General features: G+C 42.5%; 1 protein-coding gene across 2 annotated transcripts in view; it reads left to right on the plus strand.

Annotated features, from left to right (window-relative positions):
* Nucleotides 1–15,463: 15,463 nt before the first annotated feature.
* The window catches only part of LOC140482229 (myosin light chain kinase, smooth muscle-like), a 430,871-nt gene continuing 429,395 nt past the window's right edge, over nt 15,464–16,939 (plus strand). For both annotated transcript variants that reach the window (XM_072579340.1, XM_072579341.1), the window contains exon 1: nt 15,464–15,638. The gene's annotated coding sequence lies outside the window, so the exon portion shown is untranslated. The remainder of the gene's footprint in view (nt 15,639–16,939) is intronic.

The raw sequence follows: 16,939 nt of genomic DNA on the forward strand, positions 1-16,939 counted from the left end.
ATTTAGTTTTTGAAGATTGGAAATGCTGATTATTTTTCTCTGAAAAGCTTTTCTGTTTTAAAAAATTCATACATTGAAATCCAATACACACTGTCACAAAACAACCTTTCTTGAAATAGAATACAACAGTTCATGGTCAGTTCAGTAATTCAGGGAAAGACCCAACAATTCCTGTCATTTATTTAAGAGATTCTCTATAGCCTAAAATAGTTACTTTTCTAACTCTGCCACATCTATAAAAACAGTAGCACAAACAGAGATTGCTAAGTTGTCTCTTAATGTGCTGTGACTTGTGTATTAAATAGGTATTGGCTTATGTTGCCAGTGGGCATAGTACAAAACAAAAAAGGTCACATTTTTTATGTAAGGCGTTGTGAAACTTTATCTGAAACACTACGTACAACTGTGGACACCTAATCATAGGAAAGCTATTAGACTGCATTGAAAAACAAGTATCTTCAGTTGGAATCCTGGGTCTCAATACTACAGAAGGAGAGCATGTAATGGCATGTCCGTATATATCTAGATATTTTCTAATCAACTTGTTCAGAGATGTTAGTACACGCTATTTACCCGCACCCTTCAGTGGAAAAATATTTTCTACTGTATAGTTCTGGATAGTAATGGATTGAAATATTAAAAGCTGGTGGATATGTCCAAACAAAATTTATAGAAATGCCTCAGCCAGTGCTCCCTGTCTATGTTCACCAGAAGGTTTGGTTGAAAGGAGCTGTCCTGTGAAACTTTCCATGATAACCTTTTGATTGAGAAGGAGACCAAGTGAGGAACATTGCTTAGTGAAGGAGTAGTCAAGGGCATCATAGAGCAGGCTAGCTCTCAGAAAAGATGACTGTAAGCATCAAATTATTGTCTTCATTGATCTTTGGTTAGCAAAGTTAGATCACACATGGAATACAGGGAGAGGGAGCCATTTGGATACAAATTTGGCTCAAAGGTAGGAGATAGAGGGTGGTGGTGGAGGTTTGCTTTTTGGACTGGAGGCTTATGATTAGCAATGTGCCACAAGGATCAGTGCTGAATCCACTATTTTTTGTAATTTATATAAATGATTTAAATGTGAATGTATGAGGTGCAGTTAGTAAATTGGCAAATGGCACCAAAATTGGTAGTGTACTGGATAGGTTACCTCAGAATACAATGGTACCTTGATCAGGTGGGCAAATGGGCCAAGGAGAGGCACTTGGAGTTTAATTTAGATAAATGTAAGGTGCTGCATTTTGGAAAGGCAAATCAGGGTAGGACTTATACATAGAATCATAGAGATGTACAGCACAAAACAGACCCTTCAGTCCAACTTGTCCACACAGACCAGACATCCTAAATTAATCAAGTCCCATTTGCTCGCACTTGGTTCATTCCCTTTAAACTCCAAGACACCAGGTTCATATTTCCTTGAAAGTGGAGGCGCAGGTGGATAAGATAGTGAAGAAGGCATTTGGTATGCTTGCCTTTATTGGTCAGTGCATTGAGTATAGGAGTTGGGAAGTCATGTTGTGGCTGTACAGGACATTGGTTAGGCTACTTTTGGAATACTGTGTTCAATTCTGGTCCGCCTTTTATTGTGAAAGATATTGTGAAACTTGAAAGGGCTCAGCAAAGATTTACAAGGATGTTGCCAGGGTTGGAGGATTTGAGTTTTAGCAAGAGGCTGAATAGGCTAGGGCTTATTTCCCTCAAGCATTGGAGGTTGAAGGATGACTTCTTAGATGTTTATAAAATCATAAGTGGCATGGATAGGGTAAATAGACAAGATCTTTTCCCCTGGGTAGGGAAGTCCCAAAACAAAGGGGCATGGTTTAAGAAGAGAGAGGAAATGTTTGAGGGATCTAAAGGGTAGCTTCTTCATGTAGAAGGTGGTGCATGTGTGGAATGAGCTGCCAGAGGAGGTGGTGGGGGCTGGTACAATTACAGCAGTAAAAAGCATCTGGATGGGTATATGAATAGGGAGGGTTTAGAGGGATATGGATCAAATGCTGGCAAATGGGACTGATTTGGTCAGCTTGAATGAGTTGGACTGAAGGGTCTATTTACACGCTGTCCATCTCTGACACAATGACTCTTGATATTGACAGCACAAGGCATAGATGAACCCTGCCCTTCCACTGTCTATCTATCAGCAGTTACGAATGAACCAGCATCTTCTAATAACTAATATTCTAGCTATGAAGAGAGGTTGAGTAGGTTAGGTTTATTTTCACTAGAAAAAAGGAGATTGAGGGGGGGCCTGATTGAGGTTTACAAAATCATGAAGGGTATAGACAGGGTGGATAGAGACAAGCTTTTTCTCAGGGTGAAGGATTCAATAACGAGAGATCATGCTTTCAAGGTGAGAGGTGGAAAGTTTAAGGGAGATACACACGGCAAGTACTTCACACAGAGGGTGGTGGGCGTTTGGAATGCGTTGCCAGCAGAGGTGGTAGAGGCAGGCACGGTAGATTCATTTAAGATGCGTCTGGACAGATGCATGAGTAGGTGGGGAGCAGAGATACAGATGCTTAGGAATTGACCGACAGGTTTAGACAGTACATTTGGATCGGCTCAGGCTTGAAGGGCCGAAGGGCCTGTTCCTGGCTGTAAATTTTCTTTGTTCTTTGTTCTTATCTTAGTAGCTGCAAGCTGTTGTCCATCCTGACAGATGCACACTGGGGACAACAGGAACTAAATGGACAATGAGCATTAGCCAGAAACTGCATCAATAGATATATAAACAACTAACAGAGGGACAACGTAGAAGACACATGCAGAACATTGTCTCCTGTATTTGCTGCTGAATGAGCCCATGGTGCTACAATGACTGGAGGAGAAATCCCACAATGGTTGCTTTGGATAACACTGCCCCTGAACTTTTATACAAGTGGACCATTTCAGAATGTCAATTGGGACCTCTTGGAGTTTCACAGGCATCTACTCATAAATGTATCTCTGAGGTCACTGATGGTGTCTTCACCTTTGATACAGGGAGTCAGGCAGTGATTGCAATTGAATGCATCAAAATGCAATCAGGACATCCTACCAATAACAAGCTGCAGTTGTGTGATGTCTACCCATGACAGGGAATGGACTCCATGCTTCAATGATGCCAACTTGGAAACACTGGCAGGCAAGTGAGGGTAGGGAAAGAGGCCATGTCTCTCCAGTGCAGAAGGAACAGGTAAAGCTTCAGAGAGGAAGAGGAGTGAATAGCAGGGGCGATTAAAGCTCAGAGTGTTCCCCTGAGGATATGGCCATAATGCAGTAAACATTTTAATAACCTTAGGCAAAAGTGAGGACTGCAAATGTTGGAGATTAGAGTCAAGAGTGTGGTGTTGGAAAAGCCCAGCAGGTCAGGCAGCATCTGAGGAGCAGGAGAATCGATGTTTCAGGCAAAAGCCCTTCATCAGGAATGAGGCTGGGAGCTTTGGAGTGGAGAAATAGATGGAAGGAGGATGGGGCTGAGGGGAAGGTAGCTGAGGGTACAATAGGTGGATGGAGGTGGAGGTAATGGTGATAACCTTACTAGATGGTCAATTTGAGTAAATGCATTTGCACATCAGATCTCAGACCCAAAGCACGTCTCACACTGCTCAATGCACTGCACCCTCATCACTTACCCAGCAACACTCTGTGACACTCCGGATTCAGCCCTAACATTTGCTACTATATCTCACCCAAATAAGCCGTACAATCATCCCAGTCACACATATCATCTTTCATATTTAAGATAATTAGCAAAATTAATTTCACACACAGACATGGCTTTGACGTTTAGATTAGATTAGATTACCCTACAGTGTGGAAACAGGCCCTTCAACCCAACAAGTTAGCTAGATTCAACACTGTGCACAGTCTTGTGTAGGATCTTTCTCACATCTCATTGGAGAGACTTCACTTAAACATATGAACACAGGATCACTGCATCTCTGCCCTTTCTCTTGCAGGAAAAGGTAGCACAACTGGCAAGGAGGCCAGAGGACCAGATGAGGACCAGAGTCATTGGGATAATTGCCACAGAGCAGGTGGCTCCGAGTCTTGCTGAGGCCAGCCAGATGATGGCAGCTTTCTGTCTGATGCACTTTCTCCATTTGCTTCTCATCTTGAAGTATGCCAGAAATGGATTGTGAAATGGTGTGAAATTTTGTGACTTTAAAATTTCTGCATTTCTCACCATGTCCTCACTTCACCCTAATACTCTGCTGGTTTTTGTGGTTTTTGTGCTTTCTGATAGACAAAACTTAATATTTGATCAGTCTTCAAAGAGTCATCAAAAAGTGGAAGAGCATACCCATGAGTTTGAAGAGAAGGTAGCATGATTTTACCTTATGTTCACTACCATCAGTTGAGAAACCCGCACCATGAAAATGAGGTTAATATTGAATTAGGATCAGCAAATGGTGAGTCAATAGATTGCAGCCAGGATGGATTTTTGATCAGTTTGTATGTGTTTGTACTGGAGGTTGAGGTTGCAAATTATGCAACAAGCGACTCAGATGAGGCCATAAATTGGAGTGGTGACAGGAAAACGCTGATGATGCTTTACAGATCTGCCAGCCAGCCTTGACTCACTGGCTAGGCAAATGGACAAGTCCAGTTCCAAACTGCCAGCAGACAACACACTGAAACTAGAATCCATCCTTTCCAAATCAATTTGGAAGTAATAAGCAACTTCATGGCTGCACTGCCGAGTTGATCCTTGGCAAAGCATCTGCTGAAAATTGTCTGAGCTTCAATCATGGCAAAGTTGGAGGCCTCCTGATGTCTTAGTGGTTGCTGTGGAAACTGAGACAGCGGTCATATCTGCTGATGTGCAGCACAGACCGCTGCCGTCATAGCTGCAGATCTCAGCGCTCAAAGGGGCTTTTAGAGTTGGATATCTGGCCAGGAATCAGCACGTCAACAGATTCCGAGGGAGTGCTGAGGTGCTGTTCTGTAGAGATCACAATGTCTCTATGCATCACAAACCTGCTGTGCTCTTTCAGGATGGCAGTATTCATCCACCCATCAAAGCCTGACTGCTGCCATTCATGGTGGTGCAATCTGAGTCCATACCTTCAATGAAAAGAAGCTGAATGATATTCAGTATCGTGGGGAATCCACTGGTCTGCTAAATTCACCTGTCCTTTCATCTAGGTGCTCTCTCCTCAGGGAGAAGACAATGGTACGTGACATCAATAATATCTCATAGTTCACCATTCCTAAGTGTATCTGGAATGTTGCGGTCACACTGTACGTGAGGAGAGAAGTCCACCAGGAAAGGTGAACTATGAGATGTTATTGACGTCACGTACCTGAAAGAATCTACTTGCTTCGAATGTTAGATCCAATGAAAAGGTAATTGCCCTGCTTTGAAGTTTCAAGTTGGTCTGAAGGTAGTGGTACAAAATCCCATTGGTCTCTATTGTGAATCTTAACCTTCTCTGAACATTGCTCCTGACTATGTTCAGGTGGTTTGCCTATTGGCTAGACGTTCCATCAACTCCCTCCTTGCAGAGCTTCTCTTCCCCATCTCTTCCACTGTCATGTTGCAGAACAAGTGGGATTGTTGCAAAAAAATGCCTCTCTCATTACATATACCTCAAATTACTCCAGCAATTCAATGCAATCCTTCCTAAAACTTAGCCAGGCAAGTCGGGGTATTTCATCCCACTCCTGGCTTCTGCGTTGTAGATGGTAGACAGAGTTTGAAGAGTTAGGAGATAATTTATTCAGAACAGAATTCCTAGCATCTGACCTATTGTTATAGATGTGGTATTTATGTGGTTAATCCAGTTCAGTATCTGGTCAATAGTCACCTCCACCATCATCCCCAGGATGTTGATAGTGAGGAATTCAATGATGGCATTACCACTAATGTCTAAGGAATATGGTCACATTTCCTTTCTTATTGCAGATAGTCATTGACTGCAAATTATCCGGTGCAAATGTTACTTACCACTTATCAGCCCAAATATGAATAGACAATAGACAATAGGTGCAGGAATAGGCCATTCTGCCCTTCGAGCCTGCACCACCATTCATTATGATCATGGCTGATCATCCTTAATCAGTATCCTGTTCCTGCCTTATCTCTATAATCCTTGATTCCACAATCCTTGAGAGCTCTATCCAACGCTTTCTTAAACGAATCCAGAGTCTGGGCCTCTGGATTCGTGTAAGAAAGAGTTGAATATTATCCAGGTCTTCTTAAATTTGGACATGGACTGCATCAGTATCTGTGGAGTCATGAATGGTGCTGAACACTGAATAATCATCATCAAACATCCTCACTTCTGACCTGATGATGAAGGAAAAATCTTTGATGAAGCAGCTGAAATGGTTGGGTCTTAGGCATCATTCCAATGAACTTCTGCCGAGACATCCTGGAGCTGACAAGGCTGACCTCCAACAACTGCCACTGACTTCCCTTGTAATTATTCAAACCAGTAAAGAATTTTTCTCTGATTCCCATTGATTCCAGTTTGGCCAGAGTTTCTTGGTGTCACACTCAGTCAAATGCAGCCTTTACGTCAAGGCAGTCACTCTCTCATTTCTTCTGGAATTTGCCTCCTTTGTGCATGTTTAGACCAGCGCTGTAATGAACTGAGTGGTCTTCGTGGAAGCCAATCTGAGTATCAGTGAGTAGATTATTGCTGATTGTACTTTCCGAAGTCTCTTTCTTAAGTGCCCAGAGTAACTCAACAGGATTTAGGATCTACTTATGAGCTAGCTTTGTTCTGAAACTGTGCAGCCAAGGTACGAGTGAGGCTTTATGGTGCAGTGGGTAACATAGCTACCTCTGAGGCAGAAACTTCTGGTTTGAGACTTACTTGATGACCAATGAGAAGTGCCTTTATAAAGTGTAAAAATAGATTGCCAAATCTGTCCAACATGTCTCTGACAGGCAGTAAGCCTCTGGTGACAGGTTAATGAGCAGTTCTAGAAAAATACTAGCAATGGAAAAGGACAGAAGCACATGTTTTCCTTCATGTGTCACTGGAAATAAATCTTCTCAGTGTTATGCCAAATAGTATATTTTTTGCAGATGGTAGGAAATTATAAAAATCCCCCATGACAAACATCGATTTGACATCAGTTGGTCAACTGGTGATCTCAACTATATTTCTAATAGCAATGCTTGATGATTTCTTGAAGGCTTCTATAGATAGAGGTATGCAAGGCAGTATATGTCATTACAATAAGAATTCTTTAACCCTCTTTCTGATGTCTAAGTATGCCTCCAAGCACTGTGAGATTCAAGAAACACTGTGGTGATTGTTGCATTCTGCTTAATAGCATAATGAATAGTGATTTATTGCTTTTGTAAGCTGAAGATAATAATGATGTTGAATGTAAGATAGAGAAATCTCCAGCCCATTGCATGAGGAGTGTGCACAGAAAGGAGAGCTATCAGGCAGGGCAGTGGCAGCTGAAGAAGAGAGTGTGTGTAATTCATAGCCCAGTACTTTAAATGAATAAAATCCTCAGCAACAATATTGCAATTTTCAGTAAAGGCAAACTTGAAAATAGTTTGTGTTGCACATGGAGCATCTATTAACTTATTTTTGTTAAAAGACCACGATATCCAATGTCCCACAGCTATTCCTGGATTTGATCATTTCTAAAAATGCAGAATATGACGCGCAGTCCATTGTAAAAATGTTTGCGTCTTTCCTGCATATTACTTGATTCATTCTAATGTAATCTCTTGGCTTTTTAAATCAGTCTTTGTTTTGTGAGAGAAGATAAACAAGTTGGAACTTAAGAAACTGTTTGTACAAAGGAAGGAACAAATAAAATCCCACAAAAGAGTTACTTAAATTGACTAAATGTTATCAAAAAGCATGTGACAGGTCAGTTTGTTTTGGAATGTTAACTTTAAAAAATTGCTGGTCACATTATTTATGATTCAATGAGGTCTGTGATGTCAATTCAGTGTGCTGATGTCAAAGGTTTTAATCTTGATTTGAGAGTTGATATTCTGTGGGGTTACACACATTTTTGTTCTCCGGTCAGTGTTCTGACCATAGCATGTGGTCTAAATTTTGTGGTCAATGCTGTGAGCAATGTTGAGCATTGTGTAGTTTACTTTATGGCAACTGAACGTGATGGATTTTGACAATGACACAGAAGAAAAGTTAGGACTGTTTCAGGTAAATTGGTAACCTGTGATTTTATGGAGGTACCCATTTAATTGGCAAGAAGAGAATTGGCTTTTGCACCCTCTGCAATTAAGGGTAACAGGCAGACCGGGAAAAAGTGAGGACTGCAGATGCTGGGGAAATCAGAGTCTAGATTAGAATGGTGCTGGAAAAGCACAGCAGGTCAGGCAGCATCCGAGGAGTAGGAAAATCAACTCAGTCCTGATGAAGGGCTTTTGCCCGAAACGTCAATTTTTGACCTGTGCTTTTCCAGCACTACTCTAATGTAGTAACAGGCAGACCGTCAACTCTGGAGGGGCCAATTAGAAGCCTTACAGTTTGAGAAGAGAGGTTGGCTGTAATAAGGGGTATATAACTCAAAAGGTACTTCAACATGGAAGATCTTCTGAAAATAATCATTTATTCTGGCATACACATTCATGACATTTTATTTGTTCCTTTATTCATTTTTTATCTTTGACCTTAGTTAATAAATGTTATCAAATGATTTGTCCTGGTGGGAATAACAGTTAGTAGTAGACTTATACAGCATGGGAACAGACTTTTCAGTCCAACTAGTCCACGCTGACCATGTTTCCAAACTAAACTAGTCCTATTTGCCTGTGGTTGGCCCATATCCCTCCAAACCTTTCCTATTCAGCTACTTATCCAAATGTCTTTTAAACATTGTAAATGTTCCTGCATCCACCACTTCCTCTGCCAGTTCATACCACACATAAGCCACTCTCTGTGAAAATGTTGCCCCTCATATCCTTTTGTGATGATGCTGCTCCTTTAACAAGGTTATGCTGTTCTTGGTTAAACTTTCAGGAGGTTGTAAAGATAGATGTTCTGAAATGTCTGGTTTGATCCACATAAGAAAGCCTTTAAGTTTTTAAAAAACACTTGTACAATGAAAGGGGAGTGTCCAGTTCTCCTAGCTCAGCTTTTCTCTGGTTTGGTTTGGTTTGGGTTTTAGCATCTGGTTGTTCAGAGTAAGCAGTCAGTCAGTTTTGAGGCTTCTGGTCAAAGAAACATGGAAGAAGGTGTTCCATGCTGAAACTCCCTGCCATCTCTTTCTCTCTGCCTCTCTGACATCTCTTCTATAAGACTTGTGTTTGATTTTTCCATTTTTGCCAAAGGGTGTTTATGAGGACTTTTGCAAGTATTTGGAACATCGATAAGTTGGGATAACTTATTGGGTTTTTGGATAGGTTGTTATTCTATATTCTGTTCTCTTTTGATTGTGCTTCATTCTGTAATCTTGCAAATAAATTCTGTTTTGTTTAAAACAAAGTGGTTGAGCCAGCTGCATCACTCCTGGAATATCCACTTTACACCTGTTCAGAACAATCAACAAAGTTAGGGTCTGGGCTACTTTCATCAAATGTTTTTGGGGGTTTGGCCTGGTTCAGAACACTTTTTAAAATCTTTCTCCTCTCAACTTAAAAATATGCCCTCCTAAGGGAAAAATACTTATTGCTATTCCCCTTATCTATGACCCTCATGATTTTATAAACCTCCATAACTTCACCCTTCAACCCCCCTACACTCTCGTGAAAAATATTCCAGCCTATCCAGCCTATTTTTATAACTCAACTCCTGGCAACATCCTGGTAATGCTTTTCTGATCGCTTTACAGTTTAATAATATTCTTCCTACAGCAGAGCGACCAGAACTGTACACAATACTCCATGTGAGGCCTCACCAACATCCTGTACAACCTCAATATGACATCCCAACTTTTATATGCAAAGGTCTAAGCAATGAAAGCAAGCATGCTAAAAGCTTTATTAATTACCCTGCCTACCTGTAACACAAGTTTCAAAGAATTATGTACTGGAACCTCTAGGTCTCCCTGAGGTTAAACTTCACATTTATCCAAATTAAACTCAACCAACCATTCCTTAGCCCATTGACCCAATTGATTGGTGTTTCAGATTTCACCAGATGTTCAAATATCTACAGTTTACAACAGAAATAATTTGACAATTTTGTTTTATTAGTATGTATGGGACAAATACAAGCTACTCTGATAAACGGTGTTTATGTTTCACATGTATCTCCTCCCATTCTTTTCCACATAGCTCCAGGAAGAAATCCTTTCATTCCTTTTTATCTGATATTTTTCAGAACTCTAATTTCTTTAATCATATATTGATTTTTTTTTGAGTAGGGAATTAAGGTACAGGAGTATTGTTTAATTTAATTTTACATTGTCTTGCAGTTGACCTGATATATTGTGTTTGGAATCATAGAAACAACGAGAGCTCCAAAGGTCTATTGGCTCATGCTGACTATGCTTGGAGCAATCCAGTCAGCCCCATTATACTATTTTCATCCATAGCTCTGGAAGTTTATTTCCTGAACTTTCATCCAATTTCCTATTCAAATCATGAATTGTCTCTGCCTCCATGACCACCATGTACAATGAGTTCATGGTTATTATCATTTGCAGCATTAGCAAGTTATCTTTCCAATTACTCCTGTATCCAGAACATTACATCTGTGTTCCTTTGTATCATCAGTTGATGGTAATAGCTTTTCATTGTCTACCTACTATAAACTTGTCATAATCTTGTCTACTTCTATTAAATCAGTGCTCAATCTCCATTGATCCATAAAGAACAAGCCCGACTTAACCTAGTAGCCAGAATTCCTAATTTCTTGAAATTATTCTGCTAAATCTCCTTTGCACTCTCTCAAAAATCCTCCCATTCATCCTATGGTATGGTGACTCGAACTGATGACAACGGCCAAATCAAAAGTTTATTAAGGTTCAACAGAACTTTCCTGCTTTAGTACACCACAGCTCTATTTATGAATCTCAAGTTCTTAATTGCTTTGCCAACAATTCTCTCAATATGTCCTGCAACCTACAAAAATCAATGCACATTTACCCGGTTACAGGCTGAATTTGTGATTTATTATTGTCAATGATCAACATTGTCTGATGAGATGTCTGTATTTATGTGTACCGTGTGGTTTATTTCTGTTTAACTGAATCCAGTAACAGGTTTTTACAAATTTACAAATAAAGAAGATTTAATATCACACATTTGCTGGAGCTTTCAAAGGTGAAAGTTCACACACTTCATCACAAAAAAAAAGGCCTTATGATCACAAGGAATTATTTGCGTCTTCTTTGTATCAGGCCTGTAATTTTTTAGATGAATTTGAGCTTGAGCTGGAGGAAAGCTCCTGGAAAAGCAAACAATCCCCAATATGTTGTGAGGGGAAGGAAGTCAGCTCTCAGGTGAAAATGAAGTTAGAGTAGGCCAGGGAGCAGAATTCTCTCTTTCAAGGTCCAACTGTTTTTCCTTGGCTTAGTCTTTTGCAGAGTCTAGATTAGAGTGGTGCTGGAAAAGCACAGCAGCTCTTAATTTGCAGCTAGTTTGATGGCTTTTCAGGTGATATTTCTCACTGTGTTTACCATGCTGTGTCTGATCATATTAGCTTTTGCTGAAAACTCTGAAAATAACTAATTCTGGAGATCACAGCGGGTCAGGCAGCATCCACGGAAAGACAGCAAGCTAATATTTTGAGTCTAGATGACACTTCTTCAGAATTGAATCTGTATTGCCCATGTGACCTGTGAGAATTCCAAATTCCTTTCCCAAATAAAGCAGTGTCTCTGACTTGTATTTATCCTGTGTTGTAGCTTTTCATGTTTTGAGAGTTTTGAGACGGGGGGTCTTTGTAATTAAATAACTTATTCAATTAAAGTTATCCTTTCAAACGCCTTTCAAGTAAATACATTGAATTTTAATCTCCCCATGACTCATGATGAAATAGGAAAACTGGTCAGTGGGTGACAGTCCTGGACTGTTAAGAGTCTAGATTAGTGGTTCTGGAAAAGCACAGCAGGTCAGGCAGCATCTGAGGAGCAGGAAAACCTGATGAAGGGCTTTTGCCCTAATCCAGACTCTGATCTCCAGCATCAGCAGTTCTCACTTTGGCCTTGTACTGTTAACAATCTATCCTTAACCAAGTGATTTGTAAATTTCAAGTGGCTGCAATTATCCATTCTTTTAATTAGGTAATTGCTGGAGTTGAATTGTCTGTGTGTAGTTGGGACTGCCAAGGTCACATGACATACTGTCAGTCATCTGAAAAGCAATAGTGTACATTTTTGAAAGTAATATCTTCATGTCTGGAGTGGGCATGACAGCTCTTGGGTTCTTCTGTCCCTATACATGTTGAGATGTGGGCTATTAAAACAATATTGCCTCTTATCCCTGATGCTAAAATGCATCACTTCACACTTCTTGTATTAAATTCCATAGACCACTTGACTGTACATTCATTTCATCTGTTAATTTCCTGTTGCAGTCAATTGGTTTCATTGTCACAGACTGCTGCACCACTACATTTGGTACCATTGACAATACTTACATTTTTCTCAATTCCAAGAGTCAAATGACTTATATATGTCAAAAAAACATTGACACTTGGACATGCCACGATGTACCATACTCTATGTGAAAAGGAAAGAATACCTGATGCACCACACAACTTGCTGTTTTCTGTTCTGAAGTAAATATTATTACCCAAGTTATCAGAAGTGTAGTTAAAATTCACAGAGAAAATATCTATTACAGTCCATTTCTCAACCTTCTCTGTTACTTCATCAAAAATTCAATTGGATTAGATAAGGATGATCTGTTTTTTTGTGAATCCACATTGGCCTTCCAAGTACATGTTGAACTTCTTGTGGTGTTTCTAAAACCTTGCTAACTACTGATGTCAAATGTTCATCTCAGAAGTAGAGATATGGTCGGTGTTCCACTATTTTGTTATGTTACTCGTGATCTATTGTGTGGTCCATATTATACATTCTCACTCAGGAATCCCTGCCATGTAACCTGACCGACACTGTGATCTATGTACCATGATTAATATGCCGTCTTATTCACAGAAGGCCAGAAGTCCAGGGGAAAAGATTCTCTTTCCCCACAGCAAGCCTCTGTGATTTGGGATGCATTGCCTGAAAGGGAGGTTGATTAGATTTAATACTTAATTCAAAAACTGGTAGTTTTAAAGAAAATTGCGAAATAATTTTAAGGGCAACATTTGGAAAAAAAAATGGCTGTGAGTGAAACTATTTCAATAATTCTTTCAAAAAGCTATCCATTAAGGGCAAATGACCTGCTTTCTGCATTATTTTCTCATACTGTATTGGAGGCAGATATGCAAAAGATTTAATACATTGTACTTGGCATCATAAACAATTAGCGAACCAGCAGAACATTCAAGTAAGAATCTTTTGCGTAACCCCTGGTTGAAGCAGCACAATGGACAATCCAAGGTATGAATTAGAGTACGGGCTACCAATTCATGTTGATTGATTATTACTAATTGCAGTTTCTTCTACATGACACAGAAACTGACCCAGTTGATATATCTCCTCATCTTTTTTAGGTTATAGCTAAATTTCCATTCAGATTATTTCCCATTCTGTGAAGTAACATAGGACCAGAGTTTAGTGCCCAACCTTTCATACCAAGGAAAAGGTGTTGAGACGTCTAAAGTGTAAATCAGGAAGTGGTTGCAATGTAAAGAGAAGTTTGAGGATTTTCTGTCATATTCCCAGCACTATGGTTTAATACTGTCCTCTATTCCCTGATAAGCTTGCCTCTCACTGTGCTATAGTTTGACATAGAGCTTCCTCTCTCACTGTGCTGTGGTGTGACGCACTCACTCCTCTCTCCCTGTGCTGTGGTGTGAGACACTGGCCCCTCTCTCCCTGTGCTGTGGTATGAGACACTGACTCCTCTCTCCCTGTGCTGTGGTGTGACACACTGACTCCTCTCTCCCTGTGCTGTGGTGTGACACACTGACTCCTCTCTCCCTGTGCTGTGGTGCGACACACTGGCTCCTCTCTCCCTGTACTGTGGTGTGACACACTGGCTCCTCTTTCATGCTCTGTGGTGTGACACACTCGCTCCTCTCTCCCTGTGCTGTGGTGTGACACACTCGCTCCTCTCTCCCTGTGCTGTGGTGTGACACACTCGCTCCTCTCTCCCTGTGTTGTGGTGTGACACACTGGCCCCTCTCTCCCTGCGCTGTGGTGTGACACACTGGCTCCTCTCTGTGCTATGGTGTGAGACACTGGCTCCTCTCTCCCTGTGTTGTGGTGTGACACACTGGCCCCTCTCTCCCTGTGCTGTGGTGTGACACACTCGTTCCTCTCTCCCTGTGCTGTGGTGTGACACACTGGCTCCTCTCTCCTTCTGCTGTGGTGTGACACACTGGCCCCTCTCTCCCTGTGCTGTGGTGTGGCACATTGGCTCCTCTCTGTGCTATGGTGTGAGACACTGGCTCCTCTCTCCCTGTGCTGTGGTGTGACACACTGGCCCCTCTCTCCCTGCGCTGTGGTGTGACACACTGGCTCCTCTCTGTGCTATGGTGTGACACACTGGCCCCTCTCTCCCTGCGCTGTGGTGTGACACACTGGCTCCTCTCTGTGCTATGGTGTAAGACACTGGCTCCTCTCTCCCTGTGCGGTGGTGTGACACACTGACTCCTCTCTCCCTGCGCTGTGGTGTGACACACTGGCTCCTCTCTCCCTGCGCTGTGGTGTGACACACTGACTCAGACACACTGACTCCTCTCTCCCTGCGCTGTGGTGTGACACACTGGCCCCTCTCTCCCTGCGCTGTGGTGTGACACACTAACTCAGACACACTGACTCCTCTCTCCCTGTGCTGTGGTGTGACACACTCACTCCTCTCTCCCTGTGCTGTGGTGTGACACACTGGCCCCTCTCTCCCTGCGCTGTGGTGTGACACACTGACTCAGACACACTGACTCCTCTCTCCCTGTGCTGTGGTGTGACACACTGGCTCCTCTCTCCCTGTGAAGTGGTGTGACACACTCACTCCTCTCTCCCTGTGAAGTGGTGTGACACACTCACTCCTCTCTCCCTGTGCTGTGGTGTGACACACTGGCCCCTCTCTCCCTGCGCTGTGGTGTGGCGCACTCTCCCATGCCATGAACTGTGTTGTTTTGTGTTCTGATTAAAACTCCCGTCTCCTTTCTGCTGCATGGTTTGCTTCTCAGAGGTAATTACTCTTTTGTTAACAAAAACAGAAATTGCTGGAAAAGCTGAACAGGTCTGGCAGCACCTGAGCAGCGAAACCAGAGTTAACGTTTCGAACCCATTGACCGTTCTTCTGAACGCTTCTTCATTTCTGTTTCTCTTTCTGATTTTCAGCATTCACAGTTATTTCTGGACTCTGGAGTTCACACAGTATTCGTCCATCCGTTGTAAAGCATCCCTCCCCTCCCCACCCCTCCCCAAAAGTTGACCACATTACCTAATAAGGCTGACGGTAGCTAATGCACCAAAACCAGTGGAAATGTGGTCCAGGGTGCCAGATATCACAACAATGTGATTCTTTTTCGTGTCGCAATTGGACTGCAGCAAATCACAAGGTTAGTGGATCGAGAGTAAATCCAAGAAACCGGCAAACTGGGAGAGCCGTGCACTGGGAGCAGCAGCAGTGTCCATCTGCTCTCTCTGTAAGTACCTTTCTGATCCTTAGCGACTTCGGGGTGGGGGGGAGAGGAATAAATAATTAACGAGTGAAACTTCTTGTTTTATTTTTCGTCTGGAACAGCTCAGGCATGCTGAAATGAAGTAGTTTGCGGTCTGTTTTCGCGTCAGCCATCTGAAAGAAAGCCAGTTCGATACCTGTTGAATGGACGAGTTGTGAATGAATGGACCCGATTTAACATTTGAACCATTTCCCAATGCCCCTGAGCCAGTCAGAGCTGGGAATGCGGGCACGCATTCGTTTATTCAGTGGTTTTAAGTTCAGTGAGGGTGATGGTAAAGATTAAAGTAAGACTGGATCTACCTTGTAATCCGAGGTCCCAGTGCTGCCAGGCGGGAGGGGGAAGGTGTGTGTGTGTGTTGTACAGTTCATGTTCTGTCACCTTTCCGGCCGTGTCAAGGGGACGCCAGGATTTCTGAACCTGTTAAACCAAGTGGCATGTTGTCCTGGAGCGGGAGCGGGAGTGGGAGTGGGAGCAGGACGGTACAGCCTGGATGCTGGAACATTTCATGTCGTGCCTTGTAAACTAGAGCGTGTGGAAGGGGAGCTCGGTTTTCTCTGACAGAGATGACTCGCTCCTGGGCTGGAGGACAGGAGTCCGGCTGCTTGAAGAGTTCCCTGAAGTTTCCGAGTGCAAACCGCGCTACACAATATCCGTGCGTTCGCTCGAACAACCCTTTTGTTAAACAACTTTCAGGAAAGGTTGCAGTGGTACCGGGATTTGGGGATTAATTGACCCAGCCATAAACCTATCGACCATCAATGTTTGTTTTAATCGTTCAGATCTCTCTGTTTATTTCTCTGTCGTGTTTAGACCACACTTACATTATCTTCATGAAGGCAGAATTTGTCAATCGGTTAGAAAAGCTGCGTGTGTTTTTATTTGTCTAAATTACGGGAATATAATGCATCTCCATGTTGACATTATTGTGTGGCGTGTTTTCAATGAAGCTGACAGACTTATCACCTGAAGAGGTGGACCTGGGAAGCCTCGCCCCTCTTTAAAATGATAAGGGGAACGGAACGATGTTGTAAAATGTCGATTTGAGCCGAAGACGGTCGCTGTGCTGGGGAGGGGGGGTGGTCAGGTGCAGCGAGAGAGGGCAGAGTGTGGAGCAGGAACAGCGCTGTTCCCTACCCGGCCAGAGCACGCCGCTGGCGCTGGCATTTCCCTTAGCTCCCCCACCCCCCTCAGCGGCAAACTCAGAGACCCCCCCCCCCAAAGCCAGAAGGGCGCGCCAGTATTTCTAAAGCGGGTCGTGCAAG

The sequence above is a fragment of the Chiloscyllium punctatum genome, chromosome 10 (genome assembly GCF_047496795.1).
Source record: "Chiloscyllium punctatum isolate Juve2018m chromosome 10, sChiPun1.3, whole genome shotgun sequence".
NCBI classification, from domain to species: Eukaryota; Metazoa; Chordata; class Chondrichthyes; order Orectolobiformes; family Hemiscylliidae; genus Chiloscyllium; species Chiloscyllium punctatum.